This window comes from Dipodomys spectabilis, unplaced genomic scaffold (assembly GCF_019054845.1).
Source record: "Dipodomys spectabilis isolate Male_0828 unplaced genomic scaffold, ASM1905484v1 ptg001479l, whole genome shotgun sequence".
NCBI lineage: Eukaryota > Metazoa > Chordata > Mammalia > Rodentia > Heteromyidae > Dipodomys > Dipodomys spectabilis.
Genome location: NW_024872156.1, coordinates 17,905 through 35,185, shown reverse-complemented (window position 1 = coordinate 35,185; position 17,281 = coordinate 17,905). Strand labels below are relative to the sequence as shown.

The 17,281-nt window shown below is 35.3% G+C and overlaps 1 pseudogene; it reads right to left on the bottom strand.

Annotated features, from left to right (window-relative positions):
* Nucleotides 1-13,999: 13,999 nt before the first annotated feature.
* On the bottom strand, nt 14,000-14,096 carry LOC122103048 (annotated as a pseudogene).
* Between the last annotated feature and the right edge of the window lie 3,185 nt (nt 14,097-17,281).

The window sequence follows — 17,281 nt, the reverse complement described above, 5'->3', positions numbered from 1 at the left end:
CTTTAGCCCACTTATTTATTGGGCAGTTGTTTCTTTTAGGATTTGTTGTTGGGGGATTTAATTTTTTGGAGTTCCAAGTATATTTTAGATATGAGACCCTTGTCCGTTGTATGGATAGTGAAGATCTTCTCCCAATCCGTAGGCTTTCTATTGATCTTGCTAGCTTTGTCTTTGCCATGCATAAGCTCTGCAACTTCATGCAATCCCATTTGTCCAACCTTTCTATGATTTGTTGTTTCCCGGTCTTTATTAAGAAAATTTCGTCCTTTGCCAAGGAGAGCTAGGGTTTCTCCTATTCCATCCTGTAAAGTTTTCAGAGTGTCTGTTTTGACTCCGAGGACTTTGATCCATGTGGAGTTGATTCTGGTGCAGGGTGATATATAAGGATCTAGCTTTAGTTTTCTACAAGTAGTTAACCAATTTTTCCAGCACCATTTACTGAAGAGGCTGTCTTCCTTCCATTCTATTTTTTTTTAGCTGCCTTATCAAGATAAGATGGCTGTAGTTCTTTAGGTTCATTTCTGGGTTTTCAATTCTATTCCATTGGTCCTGAGGTCTGTTCTTGTGCACTGGCACAAGTACCAAGCTGTTTTGATTACTATGGCTTTCTAGAAGAGTTTGAAATTTGTTATTGATTTTCTTCCAGCACTGTTCTTTCTGTTAAGGATCGTTTTTGCTATACGTGGTCTTTTATTGTTCCATATATATTTTTGGATTGCCTTTTCTATTTCCTTGAAGAATGAGGTTGGAATATTGATAGGTATCACATTCAATTTGTAGATAGCATTGGGAAGTATTGCCATTTTTATGGTGTTGATCTTTCCAATCTAAGAACATGGGGTTTTTTGCCACTTTCTAAGTCTGTTTTGATTTCCTTTTTTAGGTATTAAAGTTTTCATCATAGAGGTCCTTCACTCATTTGGTTAAGTTAATTCCTAGGTATTTCATTTTTTGTGGGGCTATTAGGAATAGAGTTGCTTTCCTAATTTCATCCACAATTTTCTCATTGTTGGCATACAGAAAAGCCATTAATTTTTGAGGATTAATTTCATACACTGCTACTTTGCCAAAGATTTGTATCACCTTGAGTAACTTGGGAGTGGATTCTTTAAATACAAGATCATGTCATCTGCAAAGAGGGGGAGTTTTACTTCTTCTTACCCTATTGGGATCCCCTTTATGTTTGCATCTTGTCTTATTGGTGTAGATAGGCATTCTAATACTAGATTGAAGAGCAGAAGAGAGAGTGGGCATCCTTGTCTCATTCCTGAGTTTAGAGGAAATAGCTTTGTTTTTCACCATTGAGTACAATGCTTTCTGTAGTCTTGTCATACACAGCCTTTATTGTATTGAGGAATGTTCCATGGTTTCCTAATTTTTCCAGGACCTTCACCATAAAGGGATGTTGGATCTTGTCAAAAGCTTTTTCTGCATCTATTGAGATAACCCTGTGGTTCTTATCCTTGCTCTTTTTGATGTGATGATTTATGTTAATTGATTTGCGTATATTGAAGCAGCTTTGTATCGCTGAAATGAATCCTGTTTGCTCGTGGTGTATGATTTTTTGGATGAATTGTTGAAATCGATTAGCCAAAATTTTGTTGAGAGGCTTTGCATCTATGCTCATGAAAGAAATGGGTCTATAGTGCTCTTTCTTTGATGAAGGTTTTGGTATGAGGGTAATGATGGCTTCATAGAAAGCATTTGCTTTATTGGGGAGTTACATCCGTTAATATTGAGAGATAAGACTGAGAGGTATTTGGATGTTCCTGCCATTTTATCCTCCTTCTTGGGAGCTAAGCCTACTGCATTCTTCCTATGGTTCTTGGATTCTGTTTGGGTGTGGTTTCTTGGCCTTTATTGTGGTCTTGTGGTTTTCTATGTGTAGGACATTAAGTATCTTTTGTAGAGCTGATTTGATGGACATATATTGTTTGTTTTTCTTTGCTATGGAAGATTTTTATTTTACCTTCAGTTATGAAGGAGAGTTTAGCTGGGTACACTATTCTTGGTTGATAGTTGTTTGTCTTTAGGGCATGGCATACATCATTCCAGGCTCTTCTTGCTTTAATTGTCTCTGTTGAGAAATCTGAGGTGATTCTAATTGGTTTTCCTTTATAGGTGACTGATCTTTTCTCCTTGGCAGCTTTAAGGATCTTTTCCTTGATCTGAATTGATCCCGTGTGGATTATAATGTGATGATGGGATGTCCTGTCCTTGTCTGGTCTATTTGGAGTTCTAAAAGCTTCTTGAATATGAATATGCCTATCTTTTTGCGTGTTGGGAAGTTTTCTGCTAGGATCCTGTTAAACAAATTTTCTAGACCATTAACTTCTGTCTCTATGTGCTCCTCTACACCCATTTCCCTCAGATAAGACCTTCTGATGGTGTCTTCCAAGTGTTGAATAGATTTATCATATTTCTTGAATTTGTCTTGGATAGTTGTATGTTCTTTCTCTATAATACCTAGGCTGTCTTCAATGCCGGAGATTCAATCTTCTGCATGGTCTAACCTACTGTCAAGACTTTCTACTACATTTTTTCATTTCTTTTGCTTCTGATTGGTTGGTTTTTATGGCTTCAAAATCTTTGTTGGAGCTTTGTTTTAGCTCTTGTATGAAATTCTTTACTTCCTTAATTTGTGTTCAGTGTTTATTCTCAAACCACTTAGTTGAATGGTTATGGTTTCCTTGGACTCCCATTGCTTCTGTTGGGCTCCATTCAGCATTCTCTTTGTGGTCTCCCTGACTCCTTTCAGGTGCCTGTTTATGGATTCCATGAATGCCTTTATTGATCTTTGTCTATGCTCATCCCGCTCTTGCAATTCTTGTATTATTTTTTTATTAGATTTCTCACGTTCATGCAATTCCTGTAGTTCTCTTTGTCTGATCTCAGCCTGCTCATGCAATTCCTTTATTTCTCTTTGAGTGTTCTCAACCTGCTCAGACAATTCCAGTATCAACCTTTTAGTATCTTCCTCAAGCCCATGAGCTTCCTGTTTTGATCTTTGGTTTGTCTCCTCTCTCTCCCTATCACGCTCACACTGAGTCCTTTGCAGGGTTTCAATCATTTCATTCACCATGTTTACCAGTAATGTTTGTAGAGCTTTTTGGGAACTCTCCTCTGGATTATTCATTATCTGTTCTATCACCTGATTTTCTTGAGTGTGAATTGAGATACCCGGACTTGCCATTTTTCCTTGTGTTTTTCTTGTTTGTTCTGCCCATTTGGGATGAAAGTAATGCTAGTTTTGTGCTAGAACACCATTTTAAGGCAAGCATCAACCAAAGTCCTGTAATTGCATAGTCAAAAGTCTGCAGATACAATCTATTTCAAGAGATACAGTCTATTCAACATTAAACAACTATGTATTAATGGGGTAAGAATAGCAAAGAAGAATTTGACAAACCAGAAATTATTATGTTTAGGGAGAAAGTTGTGGAAAAATAGGGATAGAGGGATGTGGATAGGTAAAAGGAGAGTGAAATTAACCAAGTCCTACTCTCAAGAGGGAAATGGATTGGAAAGAATGAAAGGAGAGAGAGAAAAAAATTAAAAGAAGAGACAAGAAAAAAATGGAAAGACAAATATTTAAATTTAAAAAGTGAAACTCTTAAAAGTAATGAAAATTTAAAGAAGTGACATTGAGAGATGAACGGGGATAGGATGAGAGGAGGGGAGGGATAGAAAGGAGACCTGAAAAACTAAAAAAATAATTATTTGTGGAGGGGAAGAGGAAAAACAAGTCGTTTAAATAAGATACAGGTGGACCCGTTGCAACAATGAGAAGTACAAGTTGTCATGTCGAAAACGAACTTTACAACTTTGGTGGGGGGGGAGGATTAAATGGGGGGTAGTGGGAGGCTGGGAAGGAATGGGAAGGGGAAACAAAGGAGGAGGCTACAATGCTTGATAAGAAATGTTCTCATTATCTTGCCCATGTAATTTTAACCCATATGTACAGTACTTTCACAATAAAAAAATAAATTAAAAAATACTTCAAATATTGTATAGGTATAAATAGATAATACTGCTATTAAGGAATTTAATCCTAAGAAGTTTTGAATTGAGAATACATTTATGAATTAAGTATGTACACAATGGGGGATAAGGTCTTATAATCAATGACAGGTATATATGAGGATAAGCAGAACAACAAATAATTTATGCAAAAAGAACAAAAGATGAAAAAGTAAAATCAATGAGAAAGAAAGAACAAAAAATACCTAAAGGTCAGTAGAGATTTTTTTTTAAAAAGCACATATACACCTAAAATAGGAGTTATAAGAGGAAGAAAAAAAGATTAATAAAAACAATTTTTTATAATTAAAAAGTAAATATTTTAAAAGATATAAAAAAAGACTTCTTTGATTTTGTTTTTGGGGTGTTGATGGGAAGATCCTGTATCTCCCTTGTGTCAGTAACCAGTCTCTTGGTGGAGTCTCTGCTTTGCTTATGGTGTTTCGTTTTCTGTGGCTTGATTGGTTTTTTTAAGTCAGTTTGTTTGGGCAGGCAGAAAAAATTCTGTTGGTTTACCCAGAAGTTTGTGATCTTCCTCCGAGGCTAGTTCAGTGGGAGGGAGATCTGCTTTGAGTATCACAAAAGAGGGAGATGGCTGTTTCCTCTAGTTTGGAGTTGCTGTGAAAAGGCTGGGTTCTGGGAAAAGTTGAGGCCTTTCAGAAAACAGTAGCTTTTCCCTGAGGGGCTAGCTTCTGAGACATTCACAGAGCCCAGCCTGGAGCCATTCTCAGGGTTTATGTTTACTGAGTTTCAATTGATTGTCAGGGCTGCTGTAGAGAGGAGCAGCCTCTGGCTCTTTTTACCCAGTGAAGAAAGCCACTCCTTCATGGGTGTAGCTTTCTCTGCCTGGTTGTGGAGTTCAGAATGGCAGGTCAGGGTAGGTACTTGTGACTCGCTAAATGACTCTTTTGTTTTCATCAAAGGACTGAGTTGGAGCTAGCTGCTTAGCCAGGCCTTTGTCTGTATCAAAGATGGATATCTCCACTGTTGGGGGGAGGAGTGGCCTTCCCTCCTCTGCTTCCTTTGAGAAGCAGTGAGAATGTCAGTTTTGTACTCACGCTGGAGTGTTGGTTCCTGGGTAGCCTATGTTCTGCTATCTGCAGGATGAAGATATCTGCTATTTGTCAGTTCTTGTTGGTGTTGAGTAAAATCTGCTCACCTGCTGCATCTGGCACATTTGTCCCAAACTCTCTGGGTTGTAGGTATGGTGGCTATGGACGCCACCACAGCCGCCACAGCCGCTGCAGCCATGGCTGCCGGAAAATGCTCACATCTGTCTCCTTACCTGGATTTTCCCTCTCTGGCCAAACTCTCTGTACTGTGATGCACACTTGGTGTGCCTAGGACTGTTCACTGGAACATTAGAACTGCTTTCTCTGCGAGAACTTGTTTATCCACCAGGTTCTCCTCTGCCATCTTCTCGAAATTCCTGAAGGTGTTTAAATGTTACTGGAATTGTTTTGGAATAAATATTTTTTACCTTGTCTATCTTGAGAAAGAAGATTTGGTTTCTCAGCACTATTGGTAAGAACTTGAGCGAAAGAAACAAAAGGAAAAATGAGGAACAACTCAACACATACATTCAAAAGAAACAAAACAACCCAAGCAAACCCAAATTAAGTCAGTACTCAAGAACCTGCAGGAAATTCAAAGGTTTTTAAAAAATAGCTATGATAGGGGCTGGGAAGATGGCTCAGTGGTAGAGCGCTTGCCTTGCATGCATGAGGTCCTGGGTTCGATTCCTCAGCACTACATAAGCAAAAAGAAAAAAGCCGGAAGTGGCGCTATGGCTCAAGTGGTAGAGTGGTAGCCTTGAGCTGAAGAGATGAGGGACAGTTCCCAGGCCCAGAGTTCAGGCCCCACGACCAGACTCAAAAAAAAATAGCTATGATAAGCTTATGAAAATCCTGACTACATGGGACCCTACTGTGGTGAGGATAGTGGTTAAAGCTCAGACTGGACCGAAAGATCTGTGCACAATGCCAGGAACCTGTTATTCTAAATTCCAGGAAGAATAACACGAAGTAGACTGAGCCCACGATCAAACACAAGTAGGAATCGAGATTCAATCTGAAAGTTAATCAGGATAATTTAGGGCTGGGGGCATGCCAAAGTGGTAAGAACATCCATTTAGAAGACACAAGACACTCAATTGAAATTCTAATATTATGGGTATTAAAGAACAAAAGCTATGACTTTAAATAGTTGGAATAATTGCAAAATTTGAATATTGAGTGGAGAAAAATCCATGAGAGAGATAGAGTTTACCCATGTTGCAATGCTTTCTACTTATATGATAATATTATGTGGTACTCCAGGTACAACAGAGTTACCTTGCAATGAGCATGGATGTGCATTTGGGTGAAAGAAATACTCTACTTACACAGGTGTAAATTAAATACTTTTTGTGGGTAGATTTTAGTTCTTGAACTAAGAGCCTGGGTGATATCTCTGAGTCTTTTCTCTCAAGGCTATCACTCTACTACTTTGAGCCACAGTTCCAATTCTGATTTTCTGTTGGTTGTTTGGAGATAAGAGGCTCATGGACTTTCCTGCCCAGGATGGCTTCAAACCAAGATCGTCAGATCTCAGCCTCCTGAGTAACCAGGATTCCAGGCCTGAGCCGTCCATGTTTTTAATAATTTAGTAAATTGTACAGTTACAGAAGTTAAAATTTATCATTATAACTTTTATAATATATGTGTGTATATTTATATCAATGCATACATATAGAAATATTTTAATGTGTTTTTGTATCTACAGTAGATTTATGAAATCATCCTTCATTAAAAAATAACATGGAAACAAGTTTAATGAGGAGCAAAGCATAGGGAATAGTCACGTTTCTTGTTGAATGAAATATGAATTGTGAGAATCAGTTTGAGAAAACCATTTAACAAAATGGATAATGGCTATTAATTCCAATCCCTTTATTTGCCCATATTTTGCATCCTCACACATGAGAGTCAAAGTCAAACCACACATTTTTGCCTTTGTAGTTAAATCATGCTATAATTTAGGGGATAGGTGAAGTAATCAAATAAAAGATTAAAATAATAGCAAGTGATGCTATGAGAGCTGAAAATTATTTTAAATATGATAGTAGCTAATTAAATTCCATATCTCTTACTTTTACTCTATTGTCATATCCCTCATTACCACATTAGGAAAGTACATATAAGATTCTCACTAAATTATGTGTAAAATTATGAAAAATGTATTAAAAGAATATGGGCACATCGGGGCTAGGAAAGTGGCTCAGTGGTAGAGCTCTTGCCTTGAATGCATGAGGCCCTCGGTTTGATTCCTCAGCACCACATAAGCAAAAAGAAGAAAGCTGGAAGTGGCGCTGTGGCTCCATTGGTAGATTGCAAGCCTTGAGCAGAAAAGCTGAGGGCCAGCGCCCAGGCCTGGAGTTCAGGCCCCTCGTCTGGACAGAAAACAACAACAACAACAACAAGAATATGGGCACAGTGTGGTTTTAGCTGATTCAGACCTGTAGGGGGTAGTGTGTTTTTGAGAACTTGAAAAACCTTGTGATGGAGATGAAGGATGTGCTTATTCTGGAAAATTGGCTAGAGGGTTCCTCCCAGAAAAACAGTGGTGAATTCTTCCCAAAGGTTACAGTAAAATCAATCTCACAATTATGTTCTCTACTGCACTATTCACCATAGAGAACTTATGGAATCAGCCCAGATGCCCTTTAGCGGAGGGATGGTTGGAGAAAGTGTTGCACATATACACAATTGGATTGCACCCATCCATTATAAAGACCGTTACAGCATTTGCAAACAAATGGATAGATCTAAAATTATGTTAAGTAAACGACGTCAGAGCCAGGCACACAAAGGATGCGTATTTGGAAGCCAGAATTTTATGCAAGTTAAACAACAGTATTAATCAAAGCATGCTATTTGCAGAGGAGTATTTAAAAGGTGTAATTTCTTATAAAATTGAACTTTTAATCCAACAAAATGAATACCAGGAAACTATCACTTGGAAAATGTGAGGGGAAGTCAAAAGGAAGGATTAAAGAGACTTACGGAAGTAGAGAGTGAAGCCATAATATTCAATGCAGATAGTATGAAACTAGGAAAAAATGAAAGTGGGGTGAGGTTTGGAAGGATGTGAGAAATTTATGTAAAGGTCCATCATACTTAAAAACTGATTCATTGAATGGAAAACCCTTCGTACAACTATTTACTAAAAATATAATGAAAAACAATGGAGACATCTGATCTTAACCCATGAGTCAATATGATAATTTCCTTCCCAGAAATTTTCTTTGCAGGTATTATCCTCATAATAACAGAAAAGTGAACAACGCAATGAATATCAATACATCACTTTGCCTATCCTAAATAGACACAATATAAAAATCACAGTACAAATATTTGAATATATCACATGATAAAATAACAAGTAGAATATATCAAACTATGATTGTTTTTCCAAGTACTTTACCTTTGGTATCTAATTTAATCCTCACAATAATCCCATAAAGTAGAACTACTTCTATTTTTAATTCTAAGATGGTGATATGTAAGTCTTCTGAGTTGGAATTACTAGTACAACATTGTACACACGGTAAGTGTTAGGCTGCGGTCCATTCCCACCATATCAAATAACCTCATTCTATTTTATAACTAAATACCAGCACTCAGTCTACTAATTCTAGGAAAATTTCCCAAAATTATTGTGCACACTCTAATAATATTTCACTTTATCTTTGTTAGAAAATAGGTAACTAAGCTGGACAGCGGTGGATCACCCCTGTAATACTAGCTACTCAGGAGGCTGAGATCTGCGGATTGTGGTTCAGAGCCAGCTCGGGCAGGACAGACTGTGAGACTCTTATCTCTCATAAACCACTAGTAAACTGGAAGTGGCACTGTGGTCCAAGTGGTAGAGACCAGGGACAACACCCAAGCCCAGAGGTCAAGCCCCATGACCAACAACAACAAAAAAAGAAAATAAGTAACTGTAATATGAAAACTCCAAGTTCATAATCAATTTATACCTCCCTGGTGAAAGGAACTGCTAAACTATAACATTCTTGATTTCTAGCTCAAAATACTATAAATCATATTTTATCCCTTCACTCAACACTGCACTGCCTGGGGACCCCATCTCTGGTTAACACAGTCTTACTGAAAGAATGACCTGCCCAATTCCTGATGGAAACAGACTGCAGGTCTTTTGGAGCAATTGTTTCCATATTGTAGCTCACCTAAATTGTTTACCATTAGAAGTATTTTGATTGCTTTTTATACCCAACATTTTGAGAGAAATGTACTACTTTATAATGTTATTAAAGAAAGACTGATATAAAAATCACTTTTCACCCCAGATAAATATTTTACCTTTCGTATACACAAAAATGCAGTCTGACATATTAATGTTAGGAATGAGAGGTTAAAAATCATAGGCACCAAGACCTAAGTATGAATTAAAGACTCTCCAACTTGTGAATACAATTGGTTTAAAAAGACATCAATACTACTGCATTTTTAATTCCCTATGATAATGATAATGATTCCCTATGATAATGATAATGAAAATGATAAACTCTTAACACTTAAAAATAACTCATTTTCTTGGGAGTAGGACACATAACACAAGGTTAATTCTAATCATTTAAAAAGACCTTTATTTATACTAAACATTCACTCATAACTATAAAGATTCTAAAACTAACTGAAGTACAGAGACACAAAGGAAATAATTTAACTGCATCATGTACATTCAATGGACTGTTAATAGAAAACAAAGTTATACTAATATTAGCTTACCCAATTCACTTACATTCTTTTATTCTATTCCATTTACTTTCATAAAAACTGGGTTTTCATAAAATGATGCATGAAAAAGCCTATATGCCCACTTACATTTTCAGATCTTAGCAATATTTATTTCAGAAATTTTAGCTCTATAGTCAATGAACTGAAATAATACTAAAATATTCAAAGGACTTTTAGAAATTGCAAGACTTCCTCTGGGATGTTATGTATATTGGAAAAGATATTCAAAAAGCCTTATTTGTTAAAGTTGCCATAGTTACTCCCACAAAAGAGCCATTGGTAAAGATACCTGTGCATGTACAAAACACCTTCAAATGCATACACAATCTGGACATGACACATCCTTTTTGTTTGTTCGTTTTTGGAAGGAATATCTAACAAGCATATCGACAATACTTATTTTGTCAATAAGATGGGATATTCAAACGTAATATGGGTTTGATTAACTCTTAGTGCGAATAGATATGGTCTTGCAAAGAAAGTGATTTTCTACAGAAAACCGGAAAGAGTTTATCCAACTTGTGTTTCACAGGAATAACCAGAGAGTAACACCTGTTTGGTCACGTCGGTCCAAATCACTCCATGAGTGTATATTAAAGGTATAACCAATTTAAGAGGTCAAATATGAATTTTGTACTGACAATCATCTTACAGCAATAACTTACTACCTAATTATGTCTGTATCTTCTTACCTCACATAAAATAAGAGCTGAAAGCGGTCTCTTTATCTAACTTAATGCTGTAAATGCTTTGATTATGATGACTTTTTTAGTAGACAAATAATATGTACAGAAGGGTGGTTCCACTGAAATGACATGACAGAACACTGATAAATAAAACATTGCAACACAGTTAGCTCTTTTCAGCCTCACCCTGTCCAGATTGGCAAGCAACATTGCAACAGCACACGCACACATATACATGTATACACATGTTCGCACATGCACACACACATGTACATGCATGCTAAATTCAGGGTTTATTGTACAAAAAAGTTCAAATAAAATATTAGTGATTAGGACAAATGATAATATGCCTTATTACAAAATAATACATGAACCATCACCACCCATGTTACATTTTACCTGCCTCTCCAAATGTGACCACTTAATTTAATTTTAATTAATTGATTACCTTATTTATTCGTTTGGTGCTAATACTAGGGCTTGAACTCAGGGCCTGGCTTTGTCCCAGAATTTATTTTTTGTTTCAGTTTTCTCAAGGCTAGCATTTTACTGCTTGTACCATAGCTCCATTTCTAGCTTTTTCTGGTTACTTTCAAGTCAGAATCTAATGAACTTTTTTTTTTCTTGGCCTGCTTTCAAACCACAATCCTCAGATTTCATCTTTCTGATTAACTACTACTAAAGACAGAAGACATCAGTGTGGCTTCTAATTTTTCCTCTGTAGTTATCAAATGCACATACTTAAATAGTAATTTAAAACTGAGAGTATAGGAGCAAGATGTACAGTGATGATACTGTCCTGTCAGAAATTCAAGTTAGTAATGTAAATTATTCTTAAGACCATACACAAAAAATATCATATTATAGTGTAAGAGAACTCACTATTGAACATATGAGCCTTAAGAGCTTTCTAATAGATCCATTATTTATTGTTATCCAACATTAGAAAAATGTATGAGGCATTGGTAAAATAGAAGTCCTTTGCATGACTACATATATTCCTTGTTTTTTTTTTTTTAAGACACTTGCTTTCATTTAAAAAGTAGGCCTGTCTATTGTCTTCATGTGATTTCAATAATTGAAAGTGCTTAGTGAGAAGGTCAAAGTCTATTAGTAGTCCTTAACTATCAATTCTCATTTTTCTTCTTGGAGAATATAATGATCAAATCAATAATTCAGAATCAGAAATCAATATTTCAGAATCATGCTTCCAGTGCAAGTGGATCACCAGTAAGAAATCCTCAATACCAATTTCCACAAAGTTTTGTCACAGATACAATCTCCCTGCCTTCTCTAGCTGCTTTACTACCTTACTATTTCTTCATTATACAGGAAAAGTGTGATTCACCTGGTTTCAGTCAGATCTGTTGCTAGAATTATCAAGGAATTAGTTTATTGTCTGTAATTTGGTCAAAGTTATGTCTCTTTATGTAGGCTACTATAAATGTATTTACTAATTTCAAGTAAATAAATAAATTCTATTCCCATCTTTTTTATAAAATAAAATTTTGTTTGCTCTATAAATTGATCAGAGGCATGGTTTTTGTGGCTAGCTAGGACATTGCACATCATCTGTCTCTCTCTCCCTTTCTTGGTTCTCATAGATAATATGATTGTTCCATAATTATCCTAATTTATTTTGCTTTCATATTTTTGGTTGCATCATTTCAGTTTTGGCTCTGCCATTTCCCAAATCATTTATATAGAAGGCGTTATTTCCTAATTTCTCATTCCTAGAATAAGCTGCACATGAAGACATCACTGGTCCTCATTTTCAGTGTGTACGTTTGAATACGGAGGAACATCTTTCCTCTGCTCTCCATCAATTCCCTACTCTCCAGTGAGAATAATTTCGAATAGTAAAATTGGAAAAAGAGAAAATAAATCATGGTGAATAAACAGTTGCGGAAAATTCACTGGATATTTCTGACCAGTTCAACCAATGTGAACTATTAGGAAAATACATGGACACCTCATTCCCACTGGCACTCAAAGTTTCTGGTTAGGCAATTCTTAGGAATATGAAGAACAAGATGAAAAAATAAGGAATGATAACAATTGCCAGAAAAAAAATGAAGAAGGATCCAAGCAAATTTCTTCATTGGGCTGCCAAAAATATTTGACTTACTACAGTGCGGAGACTTCTTTCCCAAAAGGCCACTCATGTGAATAGTAGGGATGACAATGAGTATACCCATTTTCATCGAGAAGCGTACAGTGGACAATTAGACATTGTCAGTGAGTTGGTGTCTCAAGCGGCACATGCAATAACTGTAGATGAATGGACACCCCTGCACAGTGCATATACGTGGAATAATACCAGAGTGACTTCTTTATTACTTCATCATGATGCAGATACCAATGCCCAACTAAAGGCCTCTTGTCCCCCTTACATCTTGCTGCTGAGAATTGAGCTAGCAAATATATGCTTGATTTCCTTCTGTTGAACCATTATATAAAACCAGGCCTGGAGAACAACATAGAAAAAATTGCATTTGATATTGCCAAAAGGATAAGTATGTATCACTACCTCTATGAAGTTGTGGAAGGCTGTACAAATTGTTCACCTATGTCCTAATGGTCGGGTTAAGTTTCTTAAATTTCAAAAATGCAAGTCGATCTTTTGTGTCCCTACAAAATATTTTCACAATCCAAATAAGAGCAATATATTTTATTTTGGTCTGTCATGGGGCTTGAACTCTGGGCCTGGGAGCTATTTCTGTGCTCTTCAGCTCAAGGTGAGTGCTCTACTACTTGAGTCTCAGCTCCACTTCCAGTTTTCTAGTGGTTTATTGGAGATAAGAGTACCACAGACTTTCCTTCCCAGGCTGCCTTGGAACCATGATCCTCAGATCTCAGCCTCTTGTGTAGCTAGCATTATAGGCATAAGCCACATGTGCCCAGCAACACCAATATTTTACTGTAAAAATTCATGGATTCCGCAGAATTCTTCCAAGTGAATTGCCTGCATTGGATGTCAAAATGTATTCAATAGTTTTTGTATACATGTATAATGATTTCTTCAGAGTTTGTGATTTTTTAATCAGAAACAATTTTAACTTACCTGTTGAAATGAGTAGTACAGAAACTAAAATATTTCTGGTGCTTGTCTGAAAAAGTATATTTTAAAATATTCTATATTCTATGTTTGCATAATGTTCATAATTTATTTTATTTTCTCCTAGATATACTTTGAATTCTACATTATTTTATAATATTGAGGTTCATTAATGTGTTCTTTCTGATTGTATTCCATGTAGAAACAGTTTGATTCCTTTTTTTCTAGGTCTTAATATTATTTTTCTTTTGGATAAAATGACAATGTTGTCTAATTTGAAAAGTTTTGTAAAGTTTATGCTATGTAAACGCCTTTCTGAGGTGAATATTTAATACACTGATGTCAAACTGAATTTAATTATATGAATTACGTGTATTGTTACAGTTGTAATTTTGTTTTAATAACTGTTTTTCATTTCTTGCATCTGAAGAATGAAACATATGGAATAATTCTCAAATTTTCATGTTATCCTTGTGCAAGTGCCATGTTAATCTCTGCATTGTAATTTGAGTATTAGTGCTGCTGAAGCATGTAGTATCCTCTAAATTTAAGTAGTTAATGATGCAATCTTTATACAAGCCTATATCTATGGGTGCCTACTTGTAACAAGGAAACCGTATTGTTCCTAACAATGCTATCGATCTTATTTCCCTAAAATTCTGTGAATAGTAGAAAAAATTATATTGATCAATCAATTGCTCACATTTGCAAATTTTTTTGTCAATGACTATCTTAAGTCTTTTTATTTGGAATTTGATCATACTCTCAATTATTTATAGATAGGTCCAAAGGTGATGGCTTTTTCAAGTACTTATTTATCCAAAGTAATGGATTCAAAGTAAGCATTGCTTAAGAGCTACTTCTAAACTTCTTCAGCTGATATTTTCCCAAATGAGGTGTTACTGGCACAAATGTCTACCTGAGCCTTTACCCTTCTTCCATGTGGGAACAGACCAACCAGAATATCTTACCCTGACAGCATAGATTGTCTTACTAGAACAAAACTAATCTTGGTTACAAGGGATAATAGAGAGATGAACAGTTCAAACAGAACTGTTCAGACTAGAAGGTATTTTATCAAAATATAATTGTTTATTATACCTTCCATTTCAAAAGTAGCTAAAGCCAAGAAGGTGAAAAAATTGTTCATATGCATGATTACTTAATGTCCTGGCCTGTCTACCATCCAACCAGGCAGGAACTTACACTACTGCCTTTTTATCACCAAATATTTTCATAGTTGCGGGAGAAGTCCATATGTTTCTCCTAGTTATTAGGCATTAAATTGATACTGTTTTAATCACAGTGTTTCCTCTTGCCTCCATGCTGTAAATCTACAAATGGTAAATCTTTAGGTTTAACTCTATCAAACACTAAGGTAGAGATAATGGAATAATACTTTAAAACAGAGTTGCCTTTGATACAGTAACTACAACAGAACAATGCAAACCTGTGCCTTTTAATTATATTATATATAATTATATATTTTATATTTATATGTGCTGATTTTATATTTCACACAGTAAAACTTACTAGAATTAGTTGATAATTTGACAAATAAATTGATATTTGTTTATTCCAATAAATAGAATTGGAATATAAATAATTAGGTTTAAAATATATATTAGATATAAAAAGTATCAATGCAATGTCTTTAGTATAAACTTGTGATACATTCTAGCTGTTCTTGGTCTTCTGAATCCACATGGTAAAAAACAATGTTTTCCTCTAATCTATAATGCATTTTACTCTGCTGCTCTGTTTATTGTTTTAACTGTCTTGTCCCAAACTGTTTTTCTCCATATTTCGGAAGCATTCCTATTGATTATACCCAAATTTTGCTAAGATGTCTAAAAACACATTATCCTTCTGCAGTCCCCATGGGTCCTAGGATCCCAGGTCCCAGTTACCTGCATCATCAGATAACAGGGGCAAGATTTCTCACCAAGGCCCATGCAACATGTCAGCACATAGTAATTGAAGACCAACCTCAATTTCTCATTTCCTATATTTCAGGGCCCCAATTCCTTGAGATGCAGGTATTAGCAGTAAGCAATTGTGGAATGCAAGGCAACTTAAAATGAAGAATGAAATAACAAAATTTGAGAGAAAGTACTGTAATTAAAACATTCAACTTATAGATGACCAGCCCATATGAGTGAACAAGTTCACAAAGTGTCATAAGATTATTTTTAATACCCCTCCCCTATGATTAATGAAAGATTTTATTCCAACATAAGTGGGCCAAAAAATAGTTCCTTGAAGGATAGATCCATAATTGGTCTACCAAAGCCCGGAAAACTTGACTTAGAGATCAAATGTAATTCAGAAAAATATTTGAAGCACTAAGGAGTGCTTCAAAACACTGGGACTTCAGTACAACATGGTTCTGTGGTATAAAAATGTCACTCTCAAACCAATGATAATCTACAATTAATCTTCTGAAAGTGTATTCCTTTTCAAATAAACTTTTTAAAATCACATTCGTCAAAATGACATTTTACAAGTTGATGATACTTAGTGACATTACAAGATTTTTAAGTGTAGGGAGCAAGTTACAATAGAGTTGAATTATTTACATAGCACTAATGCCAAACACGTTCAACCATTCATTAAAGTTTAGAAATAGTACAACCCACAATTTGTGTTTTTCAGTAAGGGCCTTCCAGAAATGTGTTAAATAGGTTAGCCTCCTAAATTCCAAACCCAAACGTGAGCTAATAAATTTCATCATTTAATAAGGTACACTTTAAAAAGTCACAAATAGTTGCCTTATCATATGTTATTTTATGTTTTCCCTCTATCTAACATAGTAAGAAATATGACTTTAAGTCTTGAATATGGGTATTCATCAGAGATATGACAAACATAATATCTGTCTTCTATTTTTATAATATTCCTCTTTTGGAATAAATTTTAATTTTCTTCTTTTTCCAAAACTTATAGGCAGTAGAAAATATTATTCCATGTAAAATAAAAGAATCACACCATTGTACAAAGCCATTTATAAAAATTCGTAGTTAGGAATACATTCTAAGCCATTTTTTTAACTTTCTTTTTGACTAAAGATTAATCTTCCAAATGGATGAGAATAAAATCTTGTTTAGGTGATTCACCTCTCCAGTCTCCAGCAAATTGTTGCTGCAGATGAATCAATTATGGAAATATAAGCTGACATCAGTTCAAGAATATGCAGGATTGAAAGTCCATGGAATGCATATAAACCATTCAAAGTATTAATAGACAGTTTAACACAATGACTATCAGGAAGTTGAAACCAGAGAGGAATTATAGTAAAGACATAGAATGAATGAAAAATGAACAAGGGGCAAGTACAGCGAGAATATTCAATGTACACATATGATAAAGGAAGTGGTAAATTGGAAATAAATCTTGGAGAAAGGGTTGGTTGAGAATGATGGAAGAAGTGACTCCGATCTAGGAGCATTGGACAATTAGATGGATATATTTAATTGTAAAACAATTGCACAACCTTTTAAAATTCAGTTAAAAAACACAAGAAACAAAAAACAGAAAAATCACAACCAAACAGCAATCTCCAGAGAGTATTAATATGACCTCTCAAAATTTTAATCAATTAATGAAGGGCAGTCTTGGGAAAAGCAAACAAAACTATTCAAAGAGAGAAGTTTGGGATAGGGGAGAATTTTGAACAGAATTAAATAGATTGTCTAAGGTTATAAATCACCTCCATC